We start from the raw sequence: 15,325 nt of genomic DNA on the forward strand, positions 1-15,325 counted from the left end.
AATACTAAAATCTGATTTGTCACCTCCGATTGTCTTTGCAGTGGCAAAGTTTTTAATGGCCATGTGGCATGTTCGAACTAGTCTTTTAAAAGAGGGGGTGGGTTGTATAATGTCAAATGATCTTAGAGCACCCTTTCTCATGTTTTTAAACGTCTGTTTTATGAAATTTCTGAAAGTTATTGTTCACATGTAAATGTTTAGAATATCGGAAACTCCTAAATTTTAATAATTAAGTATTTATATCTTTGATGATCTAAATGATCGAAAATAAAGATTATTTGATTGATTGATTGATTGATTGATTGCAGAGGCTCAGTGACCACAGTTCACATGGACGCAGTGTGTGCGCCTCTCAGCTGGGAGACCAGTTTAGCTGTGCATATATTCACGGTACCCACTTCTACGCCGGTGGCGCCTCGTCTTTCAGTGTGTGCAGCGGCTCAGTGACCACAGTTCAGCTGGAAGCCTCACAAAGGTTCCTGCAGGCGCTTCAGACACAGTGCAGTAGTTCTCCATCATATGATCTTTACTGATGGTTATTAACATTTGAATAGCCTCTGACGTGTGGGATCACGGAGCGCTTAACAAAATAGAATGGTTCTTTTTGGAGATTTTTTTTTTATTGTAAAGTGAATATGCAGGCTGTCTGCAGCTGTAGATCCCGAATTTCAGTTGTTTAGCATTTAAAAAATAGCTGATTTAAGTTTAAAATGGCTAGTGTAAATCTAATGAGCAGAGGTTAACTTATTTTAATCGACAGAAGTAAAGTCAATATAATGAGGCAAATGGAGCTAGATAGGTACAGGTACATCAAGAAGGACTTTGGCTGCAACTTTGTTAGCCTGCAGCTCCAATATCCATTCGTGGCTTTCTCTTGCAGGTACTGTGTGAAGCATTGCTGAGCACTATTCTTTGTCCTTATTAGCTATTCCTTTACTAGAAATTCTGTTTTGCCTGGAACATTGAGGGATACGTATGCTCTCCGACAGCCCCGATTTCCGGTAAAGGAAGCCTGAATGTTCGCTTCCTTTGTTAGTAGCTCTCACATAGATTCTTTTGTATCCGTTGTGTTTTGGGGTTCTAAGAAGCCCTGTAATTTGGTCATTCTACCCCTAATGAATTGTAGACATCGGAACAAGCCCTAGCACCCTCCCTTGAGGACAGTCATTGACGGAAGAGGTGTGGCGCCCGCGGCCAGGGCGACTGACTCTGTAATCTGGGGATCACGGTTAGGCCTGGGCAAAATTTCCGTTCCGCTCGCGGAAATTGCGATAATTTGACCTTTTTGCGTTCCGCGGAAAGCGCGTAAACGTCAAAATTTCTGCAATCCGCATTTTACCGGAAATTTTTTGCTTGCTCGCGCTGTAAAATAATACATTCTCGCGTGTGTGCAATCGCCTTACCTGAATCCCCTCGTTCACCGACAAGTTTTCCCGATCCAGTCGCGTTCTCCGCGAGATGTTGGATTGTTGGTAGCCATTTGCGCTGTCTCGCGACAGTTCGCGCCCGCAGTATCGTCATTCGTTGCACGATCACGTCTTTCTTCTCGCGATCATGCACCGCGAGACAAGTGAAAACAAGATGGCCGCGCCCGCGAGCAACGCATGGGTAAGTTGGCGAGCCGTGACCACGCAGAAAATACCGCGAACGGGCGGGAAAAAACTTCCGCATCTTCGCGATATTTCCACATGTTTGCGGAGATTTTTAACATTTTCGGGATAATTTGCGAAAGTGAATTTCGCAAATTCCGCCCACCCCTAATCACGGTTCGATCCCTGGCTCAGGCGGCAAATTAGCCCAGCACCATGTGACTCTGGGCAATAGCTTGCTTAATCTTCCCGACGGCCCCCAGCACCTAGAGACCCTTACGGGCGATTGTTCGCGCTTTTCAAATGTGGATTATTATTATTATTTGGACTACGACTATTATGTCTCTGTCTTCCCCTCTGATATTCCTGATTAGAGTGGAGACGATCCTTGCTGGGACCTTCAATTGTATTTCTTTTTTCCCCAGTCAGTTTTTCTACTCCACATAGAGTTGAGAAATTGTTTATTTGAGCGCCCTGAGGAAGGTTTACCATACCTTGGCCCTTACCGAAACGTTCGTCAGCACATGACGAAACATTAACATTAGGAACACTACTCTGGATGATGTTGTTCATAACTTACTTTGTAAAACAGTCATTGAATGTTGATGAGTTGACTTATGTTATACATAAAAAGACTAATTGAAATGTTTTCCTAGCGTACCAAGAATTTCCGAATAAACAGATATATATGATTTTAATCTCTGTAGCATTGTATACATTCCTGTTTGTGTTTAGAAATGTTAGTTCATTCATATTTTGTGTCTCATTGGAATCAGTATGTATGTGGTTTGAGTGAGAGCTGTGTAGGTGAGACTGAATTGAATGAGGGGTGACAGAAGAAGGAAAGATTTGTATTTATTATAACATGTTACTGTATATATTTACTAGTGGTCATAATATATGTATATAAGCTGCTGATACCCAACTTGAATAAATAGTTTTAAAAAAATCCCCAAAAAGTATGTGGCAGGCTATTGCTTAATTTTGAATCTCGATCCATTTTGAGATTTGTTCTCATATTATAGCGAGATATGTTCACTTTACGCAATCAGAGGCAGGCTTTTCCTTTTTGGCTTTATTTCCGCTTTTTTTTTACTTTTCATTTTACCAAGAGCACTCTTCTCTTTATTCAAAGGCAGGATTGTTAAGACCCCTTTTGTGTTTAAAAAGCTGTATTTTCAGTTGGTTTTGACTTATGACATGTCGTTACTTTAGGTTTTTCTAAGTGTCCTTCCTACAAGAGGAAGGAGGCGGCAAGACCCCGTGCCCTGTGTGTGGCCTGCCTTCTGCCATCAAATACATTCAAGGACAGTGAAGGTTGTCAACCAATGTCCAAGAGAAGTCTGATGTCTGAAGGCACGTGAGCCTGCGCGGAAGAAAGAGAATGCAAAGAGGCTTCAGGGAGCAGAGATGGGAAGGCTGGATGTGCTAGGAAAGCAGGAGGGAGAACGCATCAGGTATAGATCAAAAGAGATGCGCTAGGAAGGCGGGAGGGAACGCATCAGGTATAGATCCAAAGGGACGCGCTAGGAAGGCGGGAGGGAGAACGCATCAGGTATAGATCCAAAGGGATGCGCTAGGAAGGCGGGAGGGAACGCATCAGGTATAGATCCAAAGGGACGCGCTAGGAAGGCGGGAGGGAGAACGCATCAGGTATAGATCCAAAGGGACGCGCTAGGAAGGCAGGACGGAGAACCCATCAGGTATAGATCCAAAGGGACGCGCTAGGAAGGCCGGAGGGAGAACGCATCAGGTATAGATCCAAAGGGACGCGCTAGGAAGGCAGGACGGGGAACCCATCAGGTATAGATCCAAAGGGACGCGCTAGGAAGGCAGGACGGAGAACCCATCAGGTATAGATCCAAAGGGACGCGCTAGGAAGGCCGGAGGGAGAACGCATCAGGTATAGATCCAAAGGGACGCGCTAGGAAGGCAGGACGGAGAACGCATCCAGTATAGATCCAAAGGGATGCGCTAGGAAGGCAGAACGCATCAGGTATAGATCCAAAGACGCGCTAGGAAGGCAGAACGCATCAGGTATAGATCCAAAGGGACGCGCTAGGAAGGCGGGAGGGAGAACCCATCAGGTATAGATCCTAAGGGACGCGCTAGGAAGGCAGGACTGAGAACGCATCAGGTATAGATCCAAAGGGACGCGCTAGGAAGGCAGGACGGAGAACCCATCAGGTATAGATCCAAAGGGATGCGCTAGGAAGGCGGGAGGGAGAACGCATCAGGTATAGATCCAAAGGGATGCGCTAGGAAGGCAGAACTCATCCGGTATAGATCCAAAGGGACACGCTAGGAAGGCAGGAGGGAGAACGCATCAGGTATAGATCCAAAGGGACACGCAAGGAAGGCAGGACGGAGAACCCATCAGGTATAGATCCAAAGAGACGCGCTAGGAAGGCAGGACGGAGAACGCATCAGGTATAGATCCAAAGGGATGCGCTAGGAAGGCAGAACTCATCAGGTATCGATCCAAAGGGACGCGCTAGGAAGGCGGGAGGGAGAACGCATCAGGTATAGATCCAAAGGGACACGCTAGGAAGGCAGGAGGGAGAACGCATCAGGTATAGATCCAAAGGGATGCTCTATGAAGGCAGGACGGAGAACCCATCAGGTATAGATCCAAAGGAACGCGCTAGGAAGGCGGGAGGGAGAATGCATCAGGTATAGATCCAAAGGGATGCGCTAGGAAGGCAGGAGGGAGAACGCATCAGGTATAGATCCAAAGGGATGCGCTAGGAAGGCAGAACGCATCAGGTATAGATCCAAAGAGACGCGCTAGGAAGGCAGGACAGAGAACCCATCAGATATAGATCCAAAGGGACGCGCTAGGAAGGCGGGAGGGAGAACGCATCAGGTATAGATCCAAAGGGACGCTCAAGGAAGGCAGGACGGAGAACCCATCAGGTATAGATCCAAAGAGACGCGCTAGGAAGGCAGGACGGAGAACGCATCAGGTATAGATCCAAAGGGATGCGCTAGGAAGGCGGGAGGGAGAACGCATCAGGTATAGATCCAAAGGGACACGCTAGGAAGGCAGGACGGAGAACCCATCAGGTATAGATCCAAAGGGATGCGCTAGGAAGGCAGGACGGAGAACCCATCAGGTATAGATCCAAAGGGATGCGCTAGGAAGGCGGGAGGGAGAACCCATCAGGTATAGATCCAAAGGGATGCGCTAGGAAGGCAGGACGGAGAACCCATCAGGTATAGATCCAAAGAGACGCGCTAGGAAGACAGGACGGAGAACGCATCAGGTATAGATCCAAAGGGATGCACTAGGAAGGCGGGAGGGAGAACGCATCAGGCATAGATCCAAAGAGACGCGCTAGGAAGGCAGGACGGAGAACCCATCAGGTATAGATCCAAAGGGATGCGCTAGGAAGGCGGGAGGGAGAACCCATCAGGTATAGATCCAAAGGGACACGCTAGGAAGGCGGGAGGGAGAACGCATCAGGTATAGATCCAAAGGGACGCGCTAGGAAGGCGGGAGGGAGAACGCATCAGGTATAGATCCAAAGGGATGCGCTAGGAAGGCAGGAGGGAGAACGCATCGGGTATAGATCCAAAGGGACGCGCTAGGAAGGCGGGAGGGAGAACGCATCGGGTATAGATCCAAAGGGACGCGCTTGGAAGGCAGGACGGAGAACCCATCAGGCATAGATCCAAAGGGACGCGCTAGGAAGGCGGGAGGGAGAACGCATCAGGTATAGATCCAAAGAGACGCGCTAGGAAGGCAGGACAGAGAACGCATCAGGTATAGATCCAAAGGGACGCGCTAGGAAGGCGGGAGGGAGAACGCATCAGGTATAGATCCAAAGGGACGCGCTAGGAAGGCAGGACGGAGAACGCATCAGATATAGATCCAAAGGGATGCGCTAGGAAGGCGGGAGGGAGAACACATCAGGCATAGATCCAAAGGGACGCGCTAGGAAGGTAGGATGGAGAACGCATCAGGCATAGATCCAAAGAGATGCGCTAGGAAGGCGGGAGGGAGAACGCATCAGGCATAGATCCAAAGGGACGCGCTAGGAAGGTAGGATGGAGAACGCATCAGGCATCGATCCAAAGGGACGTGCTAGGAAGGCAGGACGGAGAACGCATCCGGTATAGATCCAAAGGGACGCGCTAGGAAGGCGGGAGGGAGAACCCATCAGGTATAGATCCAAAGGGACGCGCTAGGAAGGCGGGAGGGAGAACGCATCAGGTATAGATCCAAAGGGACGCGCTAGGAAGGCAGGACGGAGAACCCATCAGGTATAGATCCAAAGGGACGGGCTAGGAAGGCAGGACGGAGAACACATCAGGTATAGATCCAAAGGGACGCGCTAGGAAGGCAGGACAGAGAACCCATCAGGTATAGATCCAAAGGGACGCGCTAGGAAGGCGGGAGGGAGAACGCATCAGGTATAGATCCAAAGGGATGCGCTAGGAAGGCAGGAGGGAGAACGCATCAGGTATAGATCCAAAGGGATGCGCTAGGAAGGCAGAACTCATCAGGTATAGATCCAAAGGGACGCGCTAGGAAGGCGGGAGGGAGAACGCATCAGGTATAGATCCAAAGGGACACGCTAGGAAGGCAGGAGGGAGAACGCATCAGGTATAGATCCAAAGGGACGCTCTAGGAAGGCAGGACGGAGAACCCATCAGGTATAGATCCAAAGGGACGCGCTAGGAAGGCGGGAGGGAGAACGCATCAGGTATAGATCCAAAGGGATGCGCTAGGAAGGCAGAACGCATCAGGTATAGATCCAAAGAGACGCGCTAGGAAGGCAGGACGGAGAACCCATCAGATATAGATCCAAAGGGACGCGCTAGGAAGGCGGGAGGGAGAACGCATCAGGTATAGATCCAAAGGGACACGCTAGGAAGGCAGGAGGGAGAACGCATCAGGTATAGATCCAAAGGGACGCGCAAGGAAGGCAGGACGGAGAACCCATCAGGTATAGATCCAAAGAGACGCGCTAGGAAGGCAGGACGGAGAACGCATCAGGTATAGATCCAAAGGGATGCGCTAGGAAGGCGGGAGGGAGAACGCATCAGGTATAGATCCAAAGGGACACGCTAGGAAGGCAGGACGGAGAACCCATCAGGTATAGATCCAAAGGGATGCGCTAGGAAGGCAGGACGGAGAACCCATCAGGTATAGATCCAAAGGGATGCGCTAGGAAGGCGGGAGGGAGAACGCATCAGGTATAGATCCAAAGGGACGCGCTAGGAAGGCAGGACGGAGAACCCATCAGGTATAGATCCAAAGGGATGCGCTAGGAAGGCAGGACGGAGAACCCATCAGGTATAGATCCAAAGAGACGCGCTAGGAAGGCAGGACGGAGAACGCATCAGGTATAGATCCAAAGGGACGCACTAGGAAGGCGGGAGGGAGAACGCATCGGGCATAGATCCAAAGAGACGCGCTAGGAAGGCAGGACGGAGAACCCATCAGGTATAGATCCAAAGGGATGCGCTAGGAAGGCGGGAGGGAGAACCCATCAGGTATAGATCCAAAGGGACGCGCTAGGAAGGCGGGAGGGAGAACGCATCACGTATAGATCCAAAGGGACACGCTAGGAAGGCGGTAGGGAGAACGCATCAGGTATAGATCCAAAGGGACGCGCTAGGAAGGCGGGAGGGAGAAAGCATCAGGTATAGATCCAAAGGGATGCACTAGGATGGCAGGAGGGAGAACGCATCAGGTATAGATCCAAAGGGACGCGCTAGGAAGGCGGGAGGGAGAACGCATCGGGTATAGATCCAAAGGGACGCGCTAGGAAAGCAGGACGGAGAACCCATCAGGCATAGATCCAAAGGGACGCGCTAGGAAGGCGGGAGGGAAAACGCATCAGGTATAGATCCAAAGAGACGCGCTAGGAAGGCAGGACGGAGAACGCATCAGGTATAGATCCAAAGGGACGCGCTAGGAAGGCGGGACGGAGAACGCATCTGGTATAGATCCAAAGAATGTGTTGTGCAGAAACACAACCCCATTGGTGGGGATTCCCATCGGTGCTGAGAAGTGCGATAACAGCTGGCTCACTCTAATACCGCAATGATGTGGAGAACCATCAGAAAGTCGAAGGGATCCATGCCACTCAAATACTCGACGTGGAGAACATCCTCAGCTGTAAGATCTCCTTTGATGCCAACACTCTTGACGTAGAAGCATTCGACACAGAAACCATTAACAAGGCATTTTCCATCCACATCAGAATACTGAGCTTTCTGATCTTTCTTCCCAACGGGAGAAGATTCCATCTTGATAAGAGCTCTGGGATCTGCAGGGGTCAGACTTGTAACGTAGGAGGGCAACAGCTTGGTCGAATGTGCAGCGCAGAGAAAGGAATACCGTCTAGACCACAGTCCTGCGCGGGCACAGCCCTGTCACTAACCCACCAGTCAGTACTGCGCCGGCACAGCCCTGTCACCAACCCACCAGTCAGTACTGCGCCGGCATAGCCCTGTCACCAACCCACCAGTCAGTCCTGCGCCGTCACAGCCCTGTCACTAACCCACCAGTCAGTCCTGCGCCGTCACAGCGCTGTCACTAATCCACCAGTCAGTCCTGCGCGGGTGCAGCCGTGTCATTAGCCCACCAGTCAGTCCTGCGCCGGCACAGTCCTGTCACTAGTCGACCAGTCAGTCCTGAACTCGCACAGCCCTGTCGCTAGTCGAGCAGTCAGTCCTGCGCCGCCACAGCCCTGTCACTAATCAACCTACCAGTCAGTCCTGCGTGGGCACAGCCCGGTCACTAACCCACCAGTCAGTCCTATGCGGGCACAGCCCTGTCACTAGCCCCCCCAGTCAGTCTTGTGCGGGCACAGCCCTGTCACTAGGCCCTAAGTCAGTGCTTCACGGGCACAGCCCTGTCACTAGCCTCCCAGTCAGTCCTGCGTGGGCACAGCCCAGTCACTAGGCCCCAAGTCAGTGCTTCACAGGCACAGTCCCGTCACTAGCCTCCCAGTCAGTCCTGCGCGGGCACAGCCCCGTCACTAGCCTCCAGTCAGTCCTGCGCGGGCACAGTCCCGTCACTAGCCTCCCAGTCAGTCCTGCGCGGGCACAGCCCCGTCACTAGCCTCCAGCCAGTCCTGCGCGGGCACAGTCCCGTCACTAGCCCACCAGTCAGTCCTGTGTGGGCACAGCCCCTTCACTAGCCTCCAGTTAGTCCTGCGCTGGCACAGCCCCGTCACTAGGCCCCAAGTCAGTGCTTCACGGGCACAGTCCCGTCACTAGCCTCCTAGTCAGTCCTGCGCGGGCACAGCCCCGTCACTAGCCTCCAGTCAGTCCTGCGCGGGCACAGTCCCGTCACTAGCCCACCAGTCAGTCCTGCGTGGGCACAGCCCCTTCACTAGCCTCCAGTTAGTCCTGCGCTGGCACAGCCCCGTCACTAACCCACCAGTCCTGCGCGGGCACTGCCTCGTCACTAGCCTCCAGTTAGTCCTGCGCAGGCACAGCCCCGTCACTAACCCACCAGTCCTGCGCGGGCACTGCCTCGTCACTAGACTCCAGTCTGTCCTGCGGGGGCACAGCCCCGTCACTAACCCACCAGTCCTGCGCGGGCACTGCCTCGTCACTAGACTCCAGTTAGTCCTGCGCTGGCACAGCCCCGTCACTAACCCACCAGTCCTGCGCGGGCACTGCCTCGTCACTAAACCACCAGTCCTGCGCGGGCACAGCGCTGTCTCCAGCCCACCAGTCTGTCCTGTGCAGGCACAACCATGTCACCCACCAGTCAGTCCTGCGCGGGCACAGCTCGGTCACTAGCCTTCAGTCAGTCCTGCCAGGGCACAGCCCGGTCACTAACCCACCAGTCAGTCCTGCGCAGGCACAGCCCGGTCACTAGGCCCCCAGTCAGTCCTGCGCGGGTACAGCGGTGTCTCCAGCCCCCCAGTCAGTCGTGCGCGGGCACAGCCCTTTCACTACCCCACCAGTCAGTCCTGCTTGGGCACAGCCCTGTCACTAGCCCCCCCCGTCAGTCCTGCGCGGGCACAGCCCAGTCACTAGCCCCCCCCCCCCCCCCCCCGTCAGTCCTGCGCGGGCACAGCCCGGTCACTAGCCCCCATCAGTCCTGCGCAGGCACAGCCCTGTCACTAGCCCCCCAGTCAGTCCTGCGCGGGCACAGCCCTGTCACTAGCCCCCCAGTCAGTCCTGCGCGGGCACAGCCCGGTCACTAGCCCCCCAGTCAGTCCTGCGCGGGCACAGCCCGGTCACTAGCCCCCCAGTCAGTCCTGCGCGGGCACAGCCCGGTCACTAGCCCCCCAGTCAGTCCTGCGCGGGCACAGCCTGGTCACTAGCCCCCCAGTCAGTCCTGCGCGGGCACAGCCCTGTCACTAGCCCCCCAGTCAGTCCTGCGCGGGCACAGCCCTGTCACTAGCCCCCAGTCAGTCCTGCGCTGGCACAGTCCTGTCACTAGCCCCCCAGTCAGTCCTGCGTGGGCACAGCGCTATCACTAGCCCCCCAGTCAGTCCTGCGTGGGCACAGCCCTGTCACTAGCCCCCCAGTCAGTCCTGCGTGGGCACAGCCCTGTCACTAGCCCCCCAGTCAGTCCTGCGCGGGCACAGCCCTGTCACTAGGCCCTAAGTCAGTGCTTCACGGGCACAGCCCTGTCACTAGCCTCCCAGTCAGTCCTGCGCGGGCACACCCCTGTCACTAGCCCCCCAGTCAGTCCTGCGCGGGCACAGCCCGGTCACTAGCCCCCCATCAGTCCTGCGCGGCCACAGCCCTGTCACTAGCCCCCCAGTCAGTCCTGCGCGGGCACAACCCTGTCACTAGCCCCCCAGTCAGTCCTGCGCGGGCACAGCCCGGTCACTAGCCCCCCAGTCAGTCCTGCGCGGGCACAGCATGGTCACTAGCCCCCCAGTCAGTCCTGCGCGGGCACAGCCTGGTCACTAGCCCCCCAGTCAGTCCTGCGCGGGCACAGCCCTGTCACTAGCCCCCCAGTCAGTCCTGCGCGGGCACAGCCCTGTCACTAGCCCCCCAGTCAGTCCTGCGCGGGCACAGCCTGGTCACTAGCCCCCCAGTCAGTCCTGCGCAGGCACAGCCCGGTCACTAGCCCCCCAGTCAGTCCTGCGCGGGCACAGCCCGGTCACTAGCCCCCCAGTCAGTCCTGCGCGGGCACAGCCCGGTCACTAGCCCCCCAGTCAGTCCTGCGCGGGCACAGCCCGGTCACTAGCCCCCCAGTCAGTCCTGCGCGGGCACAGCCCGGTCACTAGCCCCCCAGTCAGTCCTGCGCGGGCACAGCCCGGTCACTAGCCCCCCAGTCAGTCCTGCGCGGGCACAGCCCTGTCACTAGCCCCCCAGTCAGTCCTGCGCGGGCACAGCCCTGTCACTAGCCCCCCAGTCAGTCCTGCGCGGGCACAGCCCTGTCACTAGCCCCCAGTCAGTCCTGCGCGGGCACAGCCCTGTCACTAGCCCCCAGTCAGTCCTGCGCTGGCACAGTCCTGTCACTAGCCCCCCAGTCAGTCCTGCGCGGGCACAGCCCGGTCACTAGCCCCCCAGTCAGTCCTGCGCGGGCACAGCCCGGTCACTAGCCCCCCAGTCAGTCCTGCGCGGGCACAGCCCTGTCACTAGCCCCCCAGTCAGTCCTGCGCGGGCACAGCCCTGTCACTAGCCCCCCAGTCAGTCCTGCGCGGGCACAGCCCTGTCACTAGCCCCCAGTCAGTCCTGCGCGGGCACAGCCCTGTCACTAGCCCCCAGTCAGTCCTGCGCTGGCACAGTCCTGTCACTAGCCCCCCAGTCAGTCCTGCGTGGGCACAGCGCTATCACTAGCCCCCCAGTCAGTCCTGCGCGGGCACAGCGCTGTCACTAGCCCCCCAGTCAGTCCTGCGCGGGCTTAGCACTGTCACTAGCCCCCCAGTCAGTCCTGCGCGGGCTTAGCCCTGTCACTAGCCCCCCACTCAGTCCTGCGCGGGCACAGCCCTGTCACTAGCCCCCCAGTCAGTCCTGCGCGGGCACAGCCCTGTCACTAGCCCCCCAGTCAGTCCTGCGCGGGCTTAGCCCGGTCACTAGCCCCCCAGTCAGTCCTGCGCGGGCACAGCCCTGTCACTAGCCCCCCAGTCAGTCCTGCGCGGGCACAGCGCTGTCACTAGCCCCCCAGCCTGCGCGGGCACAGCGCTGTCACTAACCCCCAGTCAGTCCTGCGCGGGCATAGCCCTGTCACTAACCCCCAGTCAGTCCTGCGCGGGCACAGCCCTGTCACTAGCCCCCCAGTCAGTCCTGCGCGGGCACAGCCCTGTCACTAGCCCCCCAGTCAGTCCTGCGCGGGCTTAGCCCGGTCACTAGCCCCCCAGTCAGTCCTGCGCGGGCACAGCCCGGTCACTAGCCCCCCAGTCAGTCCTGCGCGGGCACAGCCCGGTCACTAGCCCCCCAGTCAGTCCTGCGCGGGCTGTGTTGTCAGGTTACCTATCAGTCCTGTTGAACCTTCCTGGACACAGCGGCTCCAAAGAATCTTTCGCTTTTATTCAACACAGTCAAGAATACTACTTGGAGCAACAGGGATTTCGTTAACACGTTTAGCTTAAAAGTCTGGATCTAGTACTTAAAATGTGCATATTAACCACACATCATGAAAATATGAAAGAAATGCTGCATCTCCTTAGCAGCGACCTGAAAATGAACTTTTCTAACCGGCTTCGAAACATATTTCTAAGCTCTGCACTATATTTGTAGTCATCGCATTTATTTAACGACCTTGCCTCAAGTTTCACGTCATACCTGCTGACGGCTAACGCAACTGTCCCTTGTCCGCCTTCTGCTGGGGGGGTGGGGGGCAAGGAGCAGACTCGGGAGGCCTCTGCCATCCTTCCAGCTGGTCCCGCAGTCTAGGGTGACCTCTGCCGTCATCTTTACACTAAGACCTCTTGGAAGCGGTGGCCAGTGCTGGGCGCTGTACAGGGTCTGACCACCGATGCTCCCCATACTAAAGCTGGCCTCTGAGATTCGTAACAGACACAACATGCGTCCGCTCTGTCCACGTGGGGGTTTGAAGCGGCCATTCCTAAAACCTGGAGATCTAAACAGCAGGGGGCGCCTGTTGTAGTAGGGAGTGGCAGCCATAAGCAGCAGGACCATCACACTTCCAGCTAAAGATAATGAGGCACGGAAATGGGGAGAACAGCTTTACTTAACCTACTGAAATGGAGTCGTTGAAAATGCCCGTGACAACCTGTTACCTAGAAAATTCCTTCTGACTTGGAGCGAGGCTCGCTGCACATGTCGGCAGATTCTCCTCCAGAAGGCCCTGTGGTGTTTACCTGCCACTCCTATAGGATCTTGGAGGCAGCTGTCTGACTTATGCATGTATGAAAATCGAGGCGTGCCAGAGAGCATGCCTGTAGGTCCCAGTATTCTAAGGGGGAAACAATGTTATCAGGAGGAAATCTGCTTCTAAAAGGCCTACATCTCCACGGAGGCGACCATATCCAGCCCTTCTTAAAAGCTCTCCACTGGCTTCCGGTACAAGACATGCTGTCACTCATTCACAAGCCCTACTGGTGACTAGGCCCAGAGCACTGGCAGCCTCGAATGACACTCCCTCTGTCTGCAGTCATTCAAGAGTTCAAAGCCCAGAGGCCGCTCTCTCTGAAGGCAGGACCCTGCATCCGAAAGGCCTGAGACTGACCTGTTCAGACCAGCTCTCTAATTGAACTCACACATGTCAAAGTTCGCATTCGAAGAACATTGGGCATGTGCTCCATCCCTTCCTGTTGTACTCCACCCTTTATTTCTTAAAACATCTTGTACTCTCAGGTCTGATAAGCTCTGTGAATGTCTTTGCTGCGAAATTAAGCTCATTGACCCCGCCTCCTCCAACCCTGCAGTAGATCGCAAGTAAATCTTGTTTTATAAATTATTTTTATTATAATTTTTGTTTAGAAAAAATGGTGTAAAAATAGTTTATCACTGTGAAATGTGATTTTGTACTCGTAGCGCCTTTTTCTAAGGTACAATCAGTGGCTGTGAAATCGTGATTTTGTGGAAAAAATATCAGCAAGCGTAACTCCCCCCCCCCCCCCCCCCCCACCCCCATGCCCCCTCCCCCCCCCCCCTCCCCCAAGTTTTCTCTATTTTCCATGCTTCTTGATGCCCTATGATGGCTGGTGTTCACCAGCGTAGTAGCTTTCCTGATCTTCACAAATATCCACACCTCTGGACTAGATTCGGGACTGTTTTAAAAGAGAAATGTATCTTTTTTTCTTATAATAAGAGTATTTTAAATAAACCAAATTTCTGTAGTAGGGGATCTCTGTGTATAGTCATAATCTAGTGAATAGTCCCGCCCATGTGCGTGGACCCCGGAGCAATAAAAAATAATCTCTAAAGGTGACAAATCATGCAGACCTGCATACACCTTTAAGAGAGAATTTAATTTAAAGACAGATAATGCAGCCTATACCCACAGGCTACACTGTCCAGTACTTCAACTAGAATTCCACCAACATCCACAAACAGCACTGCCTGTCCAGCTTTTCTCCACATAGGAAAAAACCCTGCCTCTACCAGCAAAAGCCTCTGGAATGATAGAGAGGAAGGAGTGGACAGACAAGCCCCATAGGCTGCCATTATGTGGCTTAGAACAGGATACTCTGCCTTTAAGAAAAGTTTCCAGATTTCCAGAACTTTCCCCAGTATCCCAGAATGCCCAGCAGGTCCCATTTACTTTCAGTTCTTTTTTCCGGCTCCTGCTAGCAGGACCCTGGAGCATTGAGCTCTCCCCTTTTCAAAGGTTTATTGTAGTTTTTGTAAATTCTTGTCACTTTTTCAAGTGCTTAGTGGCTGGTACTGTCAACATGCCTGGCTTGTTCGACAAGTGCCCGGAATGTGGTAGAAAGAAGGCTAAAACAGATCCACACGAGGTGTGTATAGGTTGCCTTCCCCAGTCCCACGTGCCTGAAGACTGTGATATCTGTCACTCGTTCTCAGCCAGGACCCTGAGGGAGAGAATGAAAATTAGGCTTCAAGTCCTGGAGGAGGGAAGGCTGAAGGCACCAGGTGGGTCTGGAGGGGCTGATTTGGCCCATACTGAGGCCTCTGGGGGGCTCCCCAGGGGCAGGAAGACCAGTAAGCGTTCCCACTCCCCGTCGAGGGCGTCGACGGCGGCGTCGAGGAGGATGACTACCATCTGTTCGCCGTCTCCCCAGGGCTCTGGGGAGAAGAGGCGTCGACGGTCGACGTCGAGGGACCTGAATAGGCCGCCGTCGACTACATCGGCGTCTTCGGCGACGTCGCCGTCCAGCAGTCGGCGTCGAGATCGGGCCCGGCGTCGGCGCTCGCCGTCGAGGGGAGATCGCCGTTCGCCGTCGGCGAAGAGGAGACCGTTGACGTCGCCGTCGAAGAGACGATGGACGTCGAGGCGCTCGAGGTCAAGAAGATCGCCGTCGAGGCACAGATCGCCGTCGAGGCGAAGATCGCCGTCGAGACAAAGGTCGCCGTCGAGGCAAAGGTCGCCGTCGAGGCAAAGGTCGCCGTCGAGGCAAAGGTCGCCGTCGAGGCAAAGGTCGCCGTCGAGGCAAAGGTCGCCGTCGAGGCAAAGGTCGCCGTCGAGGCAAAGGTCGCCGTCGAGGAAGAGAGAGTCATCGGGATCGGTGTACTCGGTGGTGTATACGCCTCCTCGGATGCCTACGTCACCGCCTCCTCCACCCCCGACTCCGCCTCCACCACCACCGCCAACACCACCACCACCACCACCTCCACCGCCACCACCGCCTCCACATCCGCAGCCACGGCCTCCGCCG

At 54.9% G+C, this 15,325-nt stretch overlaps 1 protein-coding gene across 16 annotated transcripts in view; it reads left to right on the forward strand.

Moving 5' to 3' along the window:
* FNBP1 (formin binding protein 1) overlaps positions 1 to 15,325 on the forward strand; it is a 975,957-nt gene that overhangs the window by 392,650 nt on the left and 567,982 nt on the right. The window lies entirely within an intron of this gene.

Source organism: Triturus cristatus, chromosome 1_2 (assembly GCF_964204655.1).
Source record: "Triturus cristatus chromosome 1_2, aTriCri1.1, whole genome shotgun sequence".
Taxonomy (NCBI): domain Eukaryota; kingdom Metazoa; phylum Chordata; class Amphibia; order Caudata; family Salamandridae; genus Triturus; species Triturus cristatus.